At 42.3% G+C, this 12,130-nt stretch overlaps 1 protein-coding gene and 1 pseudogene across 5 annotated transcripts in view; one reads left to right on the plus strand and one right to left on the minus strand.

The window, feature by feature from the left end:
• The first annotated feature begins 1,075 nt into the window (after nt 1–1,075).
• The window catches only part of ANKRD12 (ankyrin repeat domain 12), a 111,137-nt gene continuing 100,082 nt past the window's right edge, over nt 1,076–12,130 (plus strand). For all 5 annotated transcript variants that reach the window (XM_059706610.1, XM_059706613.1, XM_059706616.1 and 2 more), the window contains exon 1: nt 1,076–1,213. The gene's annotated coding sequence lies outside the window, so the exon portion shown is untranslated. The remainder of the gene's footprint in view (nt 1,214–12,130) is intronic.
• Nucleotides 7,185–7,612, minus strand: LOC132239779 (small ribosomal subunit protein eS17-like; annotated as a pseudogene).

Consider the following 12,130-nt stretch of genomic DNA (forward strand, 5'->3'; position numbering starts at 1 on the left):
ATAAGTAAGACGCGTCCAGAAGGAAGTCCACCTGCTGCTGGGAGAGGGTAAATTTTCCTCACGCACTCTTCTCCAGTACCTGAGAAGTTCCCTCTTAAATACCAAACTCGATGTAGAAAAATGCACTTAAATTTCTTTACGAAGGTCATTGGGAGGTGTGAATGGGAGAGCGTATTGAGTCTGTGCTGTCTCAGGTGCACGTTCACGTTCTTTCGGGGCGGCATTGCGGACCCACCTGGCGCTGGTGAAAGTCCGCACGCAGCGGCTCCGGCTCCGTGGAACTCCCAGGCACCGTTCGGGGTCCCGCAGGGTCCAGCACAGGTGTTGCCGCGCAGGCGCCCTGCTGTGCGGACAAGGGCGGTCCGCCTCCCCCGATGCCCATAACATTGCGGTAGATACCCCTCCTTTGCCTCTAGCCGAGATCGCAGCATCATTTTCCCCGACCGAGCTCGCAAACTTGTCCACATGCAAAAATAACGTGAAGACCCTATCTAGAGTCTCTTTTTCATCGCCGTCGTCGCCATTTCCTGAAACTTGCAGTCCTATCCATTGCCCTTGTCGCCACAAAAAGCTATTGCAGATCCCGCCTGGCCCAGCAGCGTCAGCGTCAGCGGCGCCTGCGCCTCTTCTGCTCACCCTTCGATTCCTCTTCCCCGCGCCGGCTTAGGGGAGGCAGTGACAGCCGGGTGGGGTGGGGAGGCGGACGAGTGCGCCGGGAGGAGTTCCGACCGCACCTCCCCACCTCCACCCCCCACTTGGTACGCTCCCACCGCCTCGCCCCGCCGCTGACACTGAGCTGAAAGAGAGGCGGGCCGCGGGGAGGGGCCGGCGGAAAGGGCGGGGCGGTCACGCCGCCTGTCCCGTGCCCGCGGAGTCACGTGCCCGCGCCGCAGCCAATCGCCGGGCGGCGCTGCCCTGAGAGCGAGGAGGCTGTGGTGAGAGACAGACCGAGACCGGAGATGTTTTTAAGCCCGGCGCTGGCGGCGTTAGTGGCGGTTGCAGCGGCGACGAAGACAACGACAGCGACGGCAACACCTAGGCACTCGCTCAGGGGCTAAAGCCGCCGGTGTCGACAGTGCCTGGGGTCCGTGAGTGTGAGGGGGGCGTGGCGACAGGCGAGGAGGAAGGAGGGGCGCGGTTTCGACCCCGTCCCCGGCGCCCGGGAGGAGACCCGTCAGTTCTGCGCTGCTCCCGTCCCCCTCCCCAGAGCAAGGTAGGGGACGTGCCCTGCCCACCTCGTTCCTTTCCGCGCCGCCGGGCTGGCCCGGGGAGCCGCCGGGCTGGCGGTGACAGGCCGTTAGTGGCCCGGCGCGGGGCCACCCCGCCCGCCGCCGCCCCTCCAGCCGTGTCGGGGAGCCGCGGCGCAGCTGGCAGCTGCCGGCCGGGCGAGGGGCGCCGCGCGGGGCGGGTGCCCGGGCGGGGTGCCCCCGCCACCACTCCCCGTTCCCGGGGCTGGGCTGCCGCTGCCGCCACTCGGAACATGGCGGGGTCGGGAGGAGCGTGTGCGTGTGAGTGCGCGCGACCGAGAGGGCGCCGCCGGCTTGCCGCGACCGGACCCGGCGGGGCGGGGCGGGGCGGGAGGGGGCGGGGGCGCGCCCAGCCCGCGGGCCTGCCGCCGTCCGCTGGAGACCGCCGCGACCCCTCCCGGGGCAGCCTCGGAGGCGCCGGGGGTCGGAGGAGAGGGCGGCGAGGGGAGAATCGCCACTTGCATACTCTCAGGGGAGGGAGCGCGGCCGCGCTGCAGTCCTGTCTCAAATGCCGGTGCGGTCCTGGCCGCAGCGGGCAGTCGGCTCTCCCTGGTTTCGCGAGTGTCCCTTGGAAGGATGTTCTACCTTCAGAGCGCGTCCGGCTCTCGGGGCTTGTCTTGAGGTGTAATATGGTGTGACGTATCCCGGGAGATCGCAGAGCGTGGAGCGAACGGTTGTACAAAGAGGGTGCCGGAGCCCAGCTGACAGCTGTTTCGGTAATAACAGGAACAGATTCGGATGGGAAGTTCACGCTGCCGCACCAGTTGAAGTCGTAGGACACATTTTAAGCAGCGTAGTCATCCAGGCTGTCATTTCCACTGCTCACCCGCGGCCAGGAGGCGGACGCGGGTGAAATGGGTTGCAGATCCCGTGGTCTGGAACGTTTTGCAATTACTCTCTCTAATCCTGAAGTTGCAATGAATCGGTGTTTTCTATCATGTATTCCTTTTTTTTTAATTTTAAAAACGGTTTATGTAAATAAAGTAAGACTAATAAAGTAGCTATTTTTAATGGACTATTAAAAACACATGTTAAAGTAGGCTGTTAAAAAATCTTGGGCACTGATGTGTTTCAGTTTCTTCAATCATACAAAGGCTTTCCTGGAGATTAGCTCAGAACTGGCAGAACATATGTTCTATTGGTGCCAAGTAGCTTAAAAACAAATGAGATAGTGTCGGACTGTATAAGATCAAGTCTCTATATTAACCAATCATGTTGTTGAGCAGAGTCTTTAATTTGGGCTAAACACAAAAACATTTAATGATTTGAAATGTTTCCCCAGGAGATTATAGGCAAAAGTAGAAGTGTTTTACTGCTTAAAGATCTTTTATATTTGACACAAGCACTAACTAAATATTTAAAGATCTGCATACGGTTTGACTAAGGTTAAGCCTAACTGTTCAGAGTGTGTTCTTTTTAGGAACAGGCACGGTGTTAAAATGAAGTAAAACCCAAGTTAAGTTGTATTCATGGAAGGAAAAGTAAAACAAACAAACAAAAAACCAGGATGCCCTTAATATCTTAATTTCTATAGTTTCCATGGTTGTTGCTAGAATGGCTTATGAACAAGTAGAGCTGGGAAAGTGGGAATCTCTAGTGTGTATTACATAAAGAATAATTGAGGAAGAGTAGAGAAAACAAAAATATTCAGATAAGGAAAAAATGAGTTGGATATATGTTGTGTGATCTCTGCTTTTCGTTCTTTAATATCAAGAAGGGAGGGCTCTCACCTCCTCTCCCCACCCCTCCTTTTATGTTTCTTTTTTAAAAAAAAAAAAGTCACTTTTTTTCTATAGAATTGTTTGAAAATGTGACATTCTTCTGAGGTAGACTGGAGAAATGGCAGTCGGTAGGGATATTTGGAAAACGTTAGAAAAGAGGCTTTTCTAAATAATAATAATAAATTTAAATTTCTTAGTTGACTAGCAGTTACATTTTCTTTAAACTGTTCTTATGTTTTAAGAACATCATTTTAGTCTAAAAAGAGAATGATTAGTGAGATAACTGGGGTTTTTTTGTTTGTTTTGTTAATCCGCACCTGAGGATATTTTTCCATTGATTTTTTTAAAGAGAGGGAAAGACAGAGAAACATCAATGTGAGAGAAATACATCTACTGGTTGCCTCCTGCAAGAGCCCTGGGGAGGAGCCTACAACCAAGGTACATGCCTTTGATCAGAATCGAACCTGAGACCCTTTGGTCCGCAGGCAGATGCTCTATCCATTGAGCCAAGCCGGCTAGGGCTAGACTAGACTATTTTCTTTATATAAACTTGGTGATACTGAAGCAACATCTATCAGATAGGCATGAAGAATTTATACAGTAATTGTAATAGGTTGCCTAAGAGCTAGTGACACTACTTTCTGACTTGGAACTTGTTAAAACTAATAGCAACATCTGTTTGTAAAATACCTTACTGTGTAAAGAGTACAATCTTGGAGATTTATCCTTAAAACTGGAAGAAACCTCATATTTTCTAATCTCTTTTCCTCATTTTACAGATGAGAAAATAAAGGCCTAGAAAGGATCTGGCCCGTTTGAAATGAATAAAACTAAAAATAAAAATAAAAAAGACCTTACCCTTTTATGTAATGATGTTTACTTTGAATTTATATTAGTTCACACAAACACTCCATCCATGCTTTTGTTCCGGCCCTCCGGTCCAGTTTAAGAACCCATTGTGGCCCTCGAGCCAAAAAGTTTGCACACCTCTGGGCTAGAGGTTTCTTTCTGTGAAGTAGCTAATTTGCCTCTTTCTTTAAGAAGTAGCTTTATGGAGTAGTGGAAAGAACATCATATATATATATATATATATATATATATATATATATATATATATATGCATGCCTAAGCGACCAGTAGACTGGCCAGTAGCTATGACGCACACTGACCACCAGGGGGCAGACACCCAATACAGGAGCTGCCGAGCTGCAGTCACTTGGCAGCTGTAGTTCTCGGATGACACCCAGAACCAGAGTAGAGGGAGACCGAATCTGGGGTGCGTCACCCGAGAACTGCCCTCTTGCAATCTGGGACCCCTCGCGGGATGTCGGAGAGCTGATTTCAGCCTTATCCTGGCAGGCCAGGCCGAGGGACCCCACGAATGCATGAATCTGTGCACCGGGCCTCTAGTTGAAATATAAGTGAGCAGGCCAGGGTTTAAATTATTGATTTGTCACTTCCTAACTGTGGTTTTTGACAAATCACATTAACTTTCAGAACCTTGCCTTCTTAATCTATAAAAAATTTTTCTACATAATTTACAGAGCTGCTGGAAGGAACAAATATGATTACATATGGACAGCACATTGTATGTTATAAACTTTTTATATATATAAGAAGTGGTGATGCTATTTTTAAAACAAATACAGAACTTACTGTGTAAGAAGGTGTCAAGATCCCTTGGTTTTTGCTTAGCCTTAGCTTTGTTTTCAGCACCTGCTGTTTTATAGGTTATAACTCCCTGCAGATATGTTTTCTGATCCCCACTTCTAATCTTAGTAAAGCCACTTATGGAACATTTTAAAAATTGTAGTTGACTTCCTCTGGAGAGAATATAAAATTTCTTCATATAGCATTTGAAAACATTCTCCTATACACTCATGCATACATAATCAGTTTAACAGTGGTTTTTTAAAAAAGTAATAGTGAAAGTATCTTAGTTGCAATGCTGTCTGTTACTAGTTTCCAGATACAGCAATAACAGGAGATAATTTCCCTTTGTAAACTTAGCTTTGAGTAGTTCATGTTAAGGTTATCTTGTAGAACGAAAATACATTGAAATGTTAAGACAGAAGTTTTGTTTACTGGCTTATGCTGTTAAGTTTAAAGACCTTTTTTTCTAGTGCTTTAAATTGATAATATTAGAAACCAATATAGCATATTTTAGTATTGCACAGATTACTTGTAAATTTGAAGCTAAAGTTTACAATAAACAGTTGTTGAGCATCTATATATATAAAAGCCTAAGTGACCGTTCGACCGGTAGCTATGATGCACACTGACAACGTGGGGGCAGACGCTCAATGCCCAGGCATGGAAACATGGAACAGACTGATTAATCTCAGAGGGAAGCAGGAGGACAGGAAGAGATTAACTAAAGATCTTATAGGCATACTAGAGGCCCAGTGCATGGATTCATGCACCAGTGGGGTCCCTCGGCCTGGCCTACAGGAATCGGGCTAAAACCAGCAGTCTGACATCCTCCAAGGGGTCCCGGATTGCAAGAGGGTGCAGGGCCAGGCCAAGGGACCACACCGGTGCATGAATCCGTGCACTGGGCCTCTATTTTAGAATATCTGTGTTCAAAGTTTTAAGTGAAACATTCAGACAATTTTTATAACAACTTTGTAAAACAGATACTATTATTCTAACATATTGCTGAGGAAAATGAGGCTTTGAACATTTATGTGAGGTGTAGATATTCACAGGCCTAAAAAAGTGACATTTCTGTTGTCCCCATTCTTAATCACTTCTCTGTGTTCTGCCACTAAGAGTCTTAGCTGAAAAAGGCAGTTTCTTAAATTTGGGACTTAATGAAAAATATTTAGGGACCAGCTATTCTACTTTTTACTTTTGGGTCAAAAAATAAAAAAAGAAAAGAAAAATACCTTATTAGAATCATGGAAGATTGGACAGTAAGCCTATGAGATCCTGATATAGTTGTTGTTGGTGGTTGTTTTTTTTTTAAGCTTTATATTGATTTCAGAGATGAAAGAGGAAGAGAGCGATAGAAACATCAATGATGAGAGAATCATTGACCGGCTGCCTCTTGCATGCTCCCCCCACTGGAGATCGAGCCCACAACCCAGGCATGTGCCCTTGACCGGAATCGAACCCGGGACCCTTCAGTCCTCAGGTTGATTCTCTAGCCACTGAGCCAAACTGGCTAGGGCAGTGGTTGGTTCTTTTTATGTGAGCTGTCAGAAGCAAATTATTTTCAATAGCTACAGAAGGACTACAGTTAACATTTCAAGAGGCTATTCTAATAAACTTCACCTTGATACTGATATCATTGTCCTAAAGAAACATTTTAATCAGAGTGACTAAAGAAAAAGATAACTCACTAACCTCCTAAATTGTATTGGGGCCATAATTGGGGGAAATATCACAAATATTAGTGACAAATATCTTATTTTTAAGCTACCTTATTGCTTGAAAGAGTGGTGAAAGTTCAGATTTCAGATTGTTCTCCCTTGTACATAGGAGTATTGACATTCTGACTTTTAAAGTATTTATTTTTAATGATTTCAGAGAGGGAGATAGAAACATCAATAATGAGAGAGACTCATTGATCGGCTGCCTCCTGCAAGCCTCACACTGGGGATCCCAGTCATGTGCCCTGACCAGGAATCGGACTGTGACTTCCTAGTTCATAGGTCGATGCTCAACCACTGAGCCACGGTTGCACCTCCAAGTCCATCACACTGTAAAGGTCAGTGTATATTTATTAATTGGCTAAGAATGTCACGAGAATGGTCTGACTGACATAGGAGGATGAACTGGGAGTAAGGGAGAAAACATGGGTAGCAGATGAAAAAGGCAATGATTACTAGAATAAGGGGCTTAATAGAAATGAATTCCCAAAATGGGGAATGATGTAATACCATTTTTTAAAAGAAAATAATTCTAGAAGTATGGAATTCAGTTAGAAGGCAAGGAGATTATTGAAAAAGTTTTTAGGTTTTAAGGTATTAGGTTCCAATGCTAAGTACAAGCAGAAGACACTGCGTGTATGGAACTTAAAATTTAGCAGAAAAAGATAATTATGTAAAACAAGGATCCATAATTAGGGAGCGGTCCTATAAACATTGTAAAGTTATATTGCAAATTCTTTACTAAATAGGTGTTCAGGAGAAAGGACCTAATGACTTTCAGGCTCTGAAACAGACCTGTCCATAAAAGATTAAGAATCACTAACTTGCAAATTTAAGTTCAGTTGTTTTTTTGGTTGTCCATGGTTTATTGATAATATTACAGCATAGCAAAAGATTCAAATGGCTCCACATGGTGTTTTGAAATTCATCTCAACTGTAGGCTGAGTGACCTGCAGGTTGGACAGACTGCCAAAGTCCAAGAGCTTCAGCATTTCCTTAGTGTCAGGATCAACTTCAGTGATCTCCTGATCTCAGGCTGAGACCTCAGGCACATAGTTGTCTCTCCTCTCCATCTCCTCCTCCTGCAGCTTGATGGAGGTGCCTCTCACGGGCCCCATAGTCCGAGACCTTGTTTTGGAGCTTCTTGCTGGGATAATGGTGATCTCGAACTTGCCCTTGTTGGTGTGGAAGTCGTTGCCCAAGCACGTGTAGTACTTCTCGATGATGGCCCCGGCACCTTCTTCACGGTCTTGGTGCGAATGCAACCCATATTGCCGAGTCCCTGGTAAAAAAGCTTAAGTTCAGTTTTTTGATGTAGAACTATACTATTCTTAAATAGTCCTAAACTTATGTTTTAGGCATTTTTACAGTATATTTCCTTTAATAGATAAAGCTTTTTAATATTGGTACCATCAGTGGGGCTTGTCTATTTTTCCCCCCAATTCATAACATTTGTGTGATTAAGACATGTTTTATTTTAAAAGTAAAACCAAATATTCTTTTGCACATATTCTTTCCCAGTGGGGTTGGAGTTTTCACAGTACAACCTTTTTCTTGTTACTTTCTTAACAGCTATTAGAATACAGTGAATTTACTCTGCACTGGTCCCTCATTACCATATTTCTCTTTATTCTTCTCAGCATACTTTGGCAGGGAAACAGTTTATAATTCTAAACTGGTCTGGCCAGAAGAGCTACCGATAATACATACTGCTACCCTCAGCCTGTTTAGAGCATGTTTTCTTTTAAATTCCTTGAAATATGCAGTTATCCTGAATTCGTGTGTGTACTATAGTAAGTAGATTTATGTTGGAAAGTGAGCAGGATACAGAAAAAGTGAAATAGCAGATCAGGGCTTAAACATTAAACAGTTCAGTCCTGGTGTGAAGTCATATGGAAGCTTTAATTTTGTCTATGGTTTAAGCAGTATTGTTTATAACCTACACTATTGTTGGGTTTGGGTGCAAATAGTATGGTATGCAGATTATAAATAACTTAATATTGATATTAGCATTGCTCTGTCATATAGGGGACTGATTTCAGCTACCTAAAACTGCAAAAAGAGTTTGGGCATCAATAAAGCTGATTTTCAGGATCACAGACTTATATTTCAAAAGCAGTGATTATGCTTAGCCCATGTGGCTCAGGGGTTCATCATGGACCCAGGAACCAAAAGGTCATAGTTCGTTTCCGGCCTGGGCACATGCCTGGGTTGTGGGCTGGATCCCCAGTAGCAGGTGTGCAGGAGGCAGCCAATCGATATTTCTCTCATTCATGTTTCTATTTCTCTATACCTCTCTCTTCCTCTCCTAAAAATCAATAAAAACATTTTTTTTAAAAAAGCAGTGATTAAAAAACTATTCTGGTTTTTTATGTTGTGACCTTTATCCTAAATTAAATCTCTTCTATTTCCATGTGCCATTATTAAAACTACACCCAATTTTGTAAGCAATTAAAAATCCTTTCCTTTCATTTAAGCCTAAAGTATGTAAGTATGTGCTGATCTTTTTTTTTTTTTTCTAACAAAAGCAGTAAAAGTGAGTTAGGGCCTTATTTGGGATTAAATTTTGAGTAGTACTTAGAATGGCACCTGAGGTATATGTTGCAAAGATCAGCTGCTTGTCTTTTGAGGGAAGGAGAGGGGGCAAACTTACAATATCAAAAACTTTTTATTTTGAAATATTTCAGGTAATTTAAAAGGCACAGAAAATAGCAAAATGAGCACCTGGGTGCCTTTCACCAATTAAGAATTAAACATTATAAATTCTGTTGAAGGCCCCTATATACCTTTGGTCCAGTTCCTAACTCCCCCAGGGGAATGTCTATCTCCCTTTCTATGCATAAACTTTTTTCCAACAGTGACTTTTCCCTTTCTCTGTAGACGCTGTGTAAATTTGTTTCTTTCTTCAAATTCCACCCCAATGACCTTTTCATTTTAACTCTATTTTATATTATTTATTTAGCAGTAAGAGTGGTCTGACTAGGGGAGTTGAAAATAAGTTGTATACATGAGGTAGAAATCTGACTTAAAATCTAGGCAAAGGAAAGTTAGACTTCAATGCTGCATAGTGCAAAACAGAATTGATAAAGTAGATGTGAAAGTAACCTAATGAAATAATTATTTTAGGATTATTCGTCTGGTAGTAGCGTGTGGAGCAGTGGGTCTGAAAGGAAGTAGAGAATTGCTAACTCATTTTGACTGACCTTTTCTCCTAATCACTGTTAGTGAGATTTTATTTGGCCTCCAAACACTTTACCATTTTGAAAGGAGAAAGGAGCTGGTGGCAAAGTGCTGAATTACTGGTGGTTCTAATTTTCAGGATTTGGGAGATTATTCCTGTCCCCTTTTAGAATCTGTTGACAGCAAAGTGGAAATGTAATGGCTCTTAGATTTTTTTCAGCTCTAAATGCCAGAGATACAAGTAAAACTGCCTAACCATTTCTCTGAGTTGTTGCAGCCCTCTACTGGTCTGTTGAAGCTGCACAGTGTATGTAGAACCCAATAGAGCTAGAAGGAGGTCAGTAAACTCAGCAACTTTTTTTAGAACTTTAGACAACATTTATGTCAACTGTCCCAATTGGAAATGAGTATTTTATATATTCACCTTAATCCTGGAAGTAAATATAGATACAGATATAGATATTAAGTACCCAGGACAAATAGATAATTATAAACACAACTGCCTGTATTACTTTCTTTTTAAAACTCTAAATGTATTGTTAGAATGTGGTCCTTTATGGTCCAGTGTTTGACAGTATAAATAAATATTTTTCCCACTAATCTTTTTTGTTACCATTATCTAATGAAGTAGTGAGAAATAATTTATTAATTTGTTATTTTTTAGTCCTCACCTGAGGATATTTTCCCATTGACTTTTAGAGGGAGTGGAAGAGAGAGAGAGAGAGAGAGAGAGAGAGAGAGAGAGAGAGAGAGAGAGAGAGAAAATGACAATTAGTTAGACACATTGATCAGTTGCCTCTTGTACATGCCCCAACCAGGGATGGAATCTGCAATCTAGGTATGTGCCCTGACTGGGAATCCACCCACAACCTTTTTGGTGCACAGTATGACTCTCCAACCAAGCCCACCCAGCCAGGGCGAGAATTTTATTTAAAAAAAAGTTGAGCCCTGGCCAGTTTTACTCAGTTGTTCATTGGACTGAAGGGTCACAGGTTCGATTCCCAGGTAAGGGCACATACCTCAGTTGCAGGTTCAATCCTCGGCCCTCCATTAGGGCGCCAGCGGGAGGCAACCAATCGATGTGTCTATCTCATGTTGATCTTTCTCTCTCTTCCCACTCTCCCTTCCACTCTCTCTAAAAATAAATAGAAAAAATATCCTCGCTCCTTGGGTAAGAATTTAAAAAAATTTTATGAGATATTGTTTAGTTATTACTATTAGAAGATAAATTACTATTTGTTATAAATTAAATATAACAAATAAATGTCAATTCTTTTAAATTATTTTCAAAGCGTTTTTACTTCTTGTTGCTGGAGTCAGAAATGTGGGTGTTATTCTAGCCTACTTGCTTATTTACTGTTTCTTTCTAACATACAATATAGTCATTGTACTTTAAGTGGTCTCCTTGTCTCATCTAATTCCTCTAGTCTGCCTTCAAAGTTTCAGCAAGAGCATATTTCTATTCGAATTGTTACTACTTTTTTAAAAGCCTTAATTTGTTCCTTTTTTTAATGTTTATATTTTAGAGAGAAAGGAAGGGAGAGGGATAGAGAGAGAGAGAGAAACATCAATGAGAGAAACATCGACTGGCTGCCTTCTGCACACCCACTACTGGGGATCAAGCCCACAACCCTGGTGTGTGTCCTGACCTGGAATCAAACTGGCAACCTCTTGGTTCATGGGTTGATGCTCAGTCACTGAACCACATTGACCAGGCTTAATTTGCTTTTTGTCATAATGTTGAAACAATACAAGATGCTTCATGATGTGATCCTTTGCTACTTTTTTTATGCTACTTTTTTTAGCCTCATTTTCTACTGCACTGTTTTTCAATTTTCGCTGTACCTTCAGTGTGGCCTGCTTTCTTGTGGGTTGTGTGCGTTCACACTTGTGCTCATGCTCTTTCCTCTACAGCACCATCTATGTCTGTTCCATCTGTGTCTATCTCCTCATAGTCATCCTTAAGACTCTATTTCAGTATTAACTTCTTCTCTAAATTCCCCACCTATACCCCTATATACAGCACCCAAGTTGGGTGATCCCTTTGTGCTAGTACTATCATGTCTGCAGCATTTATTATTTCATGTGGTAATTAACTTATCTTTTGTTCCTTAAAAACTGTAAATTTCCTTTAGACTAGAATTGTGACTTATTCATCTTTAGTTCTATTGCTTGGCATTTAGTAAATGTTAAATGATTGAATAATTACATGAGGAAATGGGTATGATAGCTAAAGGAAATAACCATACTTGAATAATTTTAACACTAATTCTTTTTTTGCTTATTTCATACTATATATTTAGGAAAAAGAGGAGGAGATAAAGAATTGTAGAATTTTAGGACTGGAATGGACCTCATTTTAAAATGTAGAAACAAACCTACAGAGTTTACTAGAAAAAGTTAGAATAACCCAGGTGTTCTAGTACATTTTTATATTGCTCAGTTCCTCCTAATATATTTTGCCTTAGACTTGGCTAAGATTAGTGGGTATTGGTTGTTTATATTTCAAGCATTTGGGCTATCTATATATTACTCTTTTATATCATAGGTTTACCTTTGTGGAATTTTGAAGGTGATACACTCATTTAGCCAAACCAAGTTGACCATT

The sequence above is a fragment of the Myotis daubentonii genome, chromosome 8, assembly GCF_963259705.1.
Source record: "Myotis daubentonii chromosome 8, mMyoDau2.1, whole genome shotgun sequence".
In the NCBI taxonomy this organism is placed as follows: Eukaryota; Metazoa; Chordata; class Mammalia; order Chiroptera; family Vespertilionidae; genus Myotis; species Myotis daubentonii.